The sequence below is a fragment of the Miscanthus floridulus genome, chromosome 10, assembly GCF_019320115.1.
Source record: "Miscanthus floridulus cultivar M001 chromosome 10, ASM1932011v1, whole genome shotgun sequence".
In the NCBI taxonomy this organism is placed as follows: domain Eukaryota; kingdom Viridiplantae; phylum Streptophyta; class Magnoliopsida; order Poales; family Poaceae; genus Miscanthus; species Miscanthus floridulus.
The window spans coordinates 136,868,061-136,873,673 of NC_089589.1; the positions used below are offsets into that span (position 1 = coordinate 136,868,061).

General features: G+C 44.2%; 1 pseudogene; it reads left to right on the forward strand.

Annotated features, from left to right (window-relative positions):
* Nucleotides 1–678: 678 nt before the first annotated feature.
* LOC136489758 (probable inactive methyltransferase Os04g0175900) lies at nucleotides 679–2,155 on the forward strand (annotated as a pseudogene).
* The last annotated feature ends 3,458 nt before the right edge of the window (nucleotides 2,156–5,613 follow it).

Genomic DNA, 5,613 nt, shown 5'->3' on the forward strand with positions numbered 1-5,613 from the left:
AACTAAAACATCGTGTTTTCTGATTTCATGCATTAGCACCCAAATCAACAAAAACATATTATGAGGTATACGTACGTGCTTATAAAAATAATTTACTAGCACTGTCGATTGGACAATTTGGTTAGATAATAACGGTTGTGAGGCCCGCATTTCAAATTGGATGCGCGATCAGAGCTATCCGTTTCACGTATGCCTAGTTCAAGTTTTGGTTGGACACTAACCTGGACACGTACTACCAAGTGAGTAATTGAAGTCTCCTTGATCCAGCACCAACCATTCCAACTACCACCACCAAAAGTACTAGTAGTCCAACTATATAGGGACCGTGTCCACTGGTACTCGTCAGGACCGAGGTTTTCATTTTCTGAAATTAAAATTTATCGGGGGTCACATATAAAGAGGATAAACAGGATATATCGGAAATATCGGACCAAATTTAAATAAAAGTTAATTTAAATTTAAGTGAATTTAAATAAATTTAAATAAAATTTGAACGAAAAAGATAGATATTTTCTTATCGGCACCTATAGATAAAGAGGATATATCGAAAATATCAGGAGATTTCGACCGATATTGGAAACCATGGTGAGGACCACACACAACACAAGCAACCCACCTGGCAACTAGTGTGCCCATCTATCAGATCAGATCACATCAATCCGGCCGGCATCCGGCACCATGGACGCGGAGGAGGCATCGTTCATGACCACGCAGGAGCTCATGACGGCACACATCGTCTCCATGACGCTCAAGGCCGCGATGGAGCCGGCCTCATCGACACGCTCTCCGCCGCGCCGGCGGGCGCGCTGCTGACCGCGGGAGAGCTTGTTGCCCAGCTACCCAGGCCTGCCGCGAACAAGGCCGAGGCCACGGTCTCAGTGGACCGGATGCTGCGGTTCCTCGCGGCCCACGGCGTCGTTACGTGCTCCACGGATGAGGGGGCGGCACCGGCGCCTGACGGCAGCAGCACAGCGCTCCGGAGGTATGCAAAGGGACCAGTCTGCCGGTGGCTCTCCACCACCAACAACGGCGAAGGGTCGCTGGCTGCCCTCGCCATGTTCGGGTTTCAGCAGCCGTTCTTGAACCCCTGGCAGCACATGGCGGAGGCCGTGCTGTCGGGCGGCGTGGCGTTCGAGATGGCCAACGGGATGCCGGCGTTTGAGTACATGGGGAAGAACCCGCAACTGAGTGCGCTCTACAACCAGGCCATGTCCCAGCTCTCATTGCTCGCCTGCCGCAAGATGCTCGAGGGCCGCTTCACCGCCGGCGGTGGGTTCGACGATATCCACGTCCTCGTCGACGTCGGCGGCGGCGCCGGCACCGCGCTGGGAATGATCACCTCTAGGTACAAGCACATCAAGGGCATCAACTTCGACTTGCCTTTCGTCATCAGCCAAGCCAAGCCAATACCAGGCGTAGAACATGTCGGCGGGAACATGGTCGACTACGTGCCCAGCGGCGACGCCGTCTTTATGAAGTCCGTGTTGCACCTGCTCGACGACGACGACTGTGTGAAGCTCCTCAACAACTGCTACCGGTCGGTGCCGGAGAAAGGGAAGGTGATCGCCATGGAGGTGGTCCTGCCGCGGCCACCCCGGAGACAACGCAGGCCGGACGCTTCCCGTTCCAGTTTGATATCATCTGCTTGCTCAACGGCTTGAAGGGTGGCAGGGAGAGGACGGAGCAAGATTACGCAAGGCTCGCCACGGGTGCCGGCTTTCGTACACCCATCCGCTCTACTGCTGTCTTCGGGGGTTACTGGGTGCTTGAGTTCATCAAGTAGATACCTACCTATCTTGCCATGGAGGAGTTCGGAGGTCTAGCTAGAACTGAAATCACATCAATACGAGTTTGGAGTTCGGCGGTCTAGAACTCTGCAGCGAGAGATGGCATCTCAATTAATAAAAGTCTGATGATCTGAAATAATTCCCCGGCGACCTGGATTAATATTGGATTTTTACTGACGACATGGAGATTTTTACTTTGTAAGGCATGGTAAATATACATGGATTTTTACTTTTACTGACCACATGTGGAAATTACATATATACCGTAGGCATGGTAAATAGACACTGTTCATACATAGGATGCTGAACCGTACTAATATAATGATACTAATCATGCACCGATATTCACTACTAACCATGACACGGCATTTCTTTCCGGTTCTTGACCTGTAATTGGTGTCGTTCAATTCAGCTTCAGCCTGTGATTATTTCATCCTACCACTTTTTCCCTGTTGAGGTAGGTGACAACGATACAGATGTGACTACAAGTTCAAGTCGAACCCAAAATGTCAGAGACAAGCCTGGGAATGCTACTCGGGGTGACGATGGGCCACAAGTGAGAAGAAGGAATTCCAAACCCAACCCGCGCTACTCCGGACCTGAATGGGCCAGGCCGTAATCCAGCCCATGTAACGGTTGTTGGCAGAGTACACTGCCATGTAATAGAAGAGAAGCCTTCCAAAAAAAAAATGTAACAGAAGAGAAGTGCCAACTGAACTATCCTTGTGATGGAACCTTCCCACACGAGTTTAAGTCCTCGACTTGGCACGGGTGTTCGCATTTTCCTGAATTTAATCTAGAATTTAACAGAATTGTGCTTTCAGTGGTAGGCAACGTTTCCGTCGACAGCGAGGCGCCTGTGGTGACTTTGTCAATCTCGGGATGTGCCGACACAGTCTTTCGGATGTGCTCATAGGGGTAGGGTTCGTGTGCGCGTGTTCATATGGATAAGTATACGTGCATATTGTGAGGGTCTACGTCTGTAATTCTGTAATTCGCAAAAAAAATGTAATAAAAGAGAAGTGGGGGGAGAGAACTTGAGTTTTGTTTCCTTGTAACGTTGAACCGAGCTAGCGGCTGCGGTGACCCTGAGCGCAGCGATCGCCGGCGACCCAAGACTACCAAATTCCACCTAATAGCTACCTAAAATCGAGTGACACAGTAATAATTGTTATTAGATCGTGTAAATCATGGCATTCCATCCGTATTGTACTCGAAGACAGTTGGCGATGACAACACCCAAAGAGCAATTTGGTTAGATCCTCGCTCTGCTGAGCAAAATCTCCAAGGGCATCATGGATGTTTTCCAGAGCCATATGGCGAACTCATCGTCATGGGCACATAAGACCATATATACTCGTGTCTAATTATACTTCTAAAGTGCAAAACAAATCAAACAACATTGTCTTAACACTAGTAGAGAAACAGACTGTACTCCCGGTTCTCAACTCCCTTCAGTCTCGGCTTTAGAACCGGGAGCACGAATCCGGGACTAAAGGGCCCCTCCTTTAGTCCTGATTTCGCGCCCGGGACTAAAGGGGCTAAAGAGGCCTCCCGGCTGGGCCACATGGGCCAGCCCTTTAGTCCCGGTTGGTATTACCAACCGGGACTAAAGGTTTTCTTTTTTTATTTTTTTGTTTCTATTTTCAATTGATGATTCATTTTGGTTTTCGAATAGGTTTTCGAATACGCATTCTACGCTGCTAATAATATACGTATTCTACATGTTTATAATGTTCGAACATTTTGTATAAACTAAAGTATGAAAATAACGTATATATTACGTGCATATATATATATATATATATTGTACGTTATTTTATGTACATATAATATGTATATATATATTACAAATAAAGCTTGCATTGTATATTCTATCATATTCTTGGCATAACAAATTTACTCCATCTGGTTTGGCTTCCATGTTTCGTTCACGTCATTGTAGAACTCACCGGCGGGGTTTAGGACCTTGTCATTAAGAAATCCTGCTATGGTCTCTTGAATTGCTTTTAGTTGGTCACATCGTATGACTTTTTTCTTCAACCATAGAGTCTTCAATAAAAGTTAAAGGAAAAGTATTAATATATATATTTGTTGGTCACGTGATTACTTATATATATGAGCAATAAAAGAAATTGTGAATATATGAATATATTTATATAACATACTTTGAGGTTCTCTTCAGGAGTTCTTTTTGAGTACGCCATGATGAACTCGCAAATATAGTATTCGCAGTAGTTGTTCCCCTGCTCTTGCCTCAGAGCCCACTATTACGAAAAAAAGATCCGGCGAATTGAAAGCATGCATGGTGTTAATTGAATTATATATATATATATATATATATATATATATATATATATATATATATATATATATATATATATATATATATATATATATATATTGTGTGCGATTACATCAAGTGGCGCTTTGCAATGTTTCATGTGGTGTTCTTCAATGAAACTTTTCCAAACACTATGCCCAATAAAATAAAAAATTAATTTGGCCTTTAATAATTGTTGCAGTTAAGAGATCGGGGTATATATAGTTGCTAGAGAGACCAAATTACCCTTGGATAATATCTATCATGTCTTGGTACTCTGTTTGCTCTTTTCTTAATGAGTCTAAGATGCTCAACCGACTATTGGCCATATCGAGTGATTGCTGCATATGTTTTTATACAGAAATATGATCGACATTAACTAGAGTCAACATATATATATATGGAAGATAGCTTAGCTAGTAAGCAAATAACTGAACAAATGTCCATATGATCGACATTAATTATTTAACACTCACTTAAAGTTGTAGGGGAAGAGTATGTCCTTGTTTTGTTGGTTCACTAAGAACCTCATGAGATTTTTCTCGAGTTCAGCTTTCCATTGTGGCAGGGGATTATGGTATTTGAATACAACATTTGGATCAACGAAACCAACATCATTATCCTTTCTCTTTCTGAGTTCTGTCATCTCATATCTATATATATATAAATATAGTGTGAGGATATATAATATATATATATATATATATATATATACATGTAGCTTTATATATATACATTTTAATAGTAGAAAATAATCACACTTACAGACAATAGCAGCTAAGGCCTTAGGGTTGTATAGACTCTTTTCATGTTCAAATTTCTTCCAAGGATCCACTTTCGGAGCAGATGGTCCTTCAGCGAGCACTTGGGCAAGGTCCAAATCGGTATCCTCGTAAAACCGAGCCAGGTCCTCAAAATTGATGTCCAGTACGTCTAAGTTTGAACCATATTCATTACGAATGACAAGAGGGGGGACTGATTGTTGTGATTGTTGTTCGAGTTGTGCAACACCTTTCCCTGCTCTAGTCTTTTTCTGCTTCGTCTCAAATGACTTGGTGAGAGAGCGGTCGTAGTCCGATTTTGGCAGGGTCTTTTGAGATTCTCGCTTTTTCTGGTCCACCTTCTTTCTTAGAAGATCTGGAGGTAGGTAGAAGTACGGTTTCTCTGGGTTCTCCCTCGCTTCTCGTTGCTTTCTTACTTTTTCGAAGAAACTGCTCACATCTTTTTGTACTGCAGCATTTAATTCATTTTCACTTTTCTCGTAAGCCAGATTTTGGGGAATAACTGGATTAGAGGAGGCTTTCTTTATTGCCGGCTAGTGGCCCAATGGCTTCATTTGCGGGGCGGACCTCTTAGGACCTGGCTGCTTCTTGGTCATGAAGGGAGGTGGGGCAGCAGTTGGAGACCTCCTTGGAGGCGTTGGAGACCTCCTTGGTGGCGTTGGAGACCTCCTTGGAGGTGGCGGCGGTGGCGGCGTTGCATAATCATTGCCCAGAGCACTAT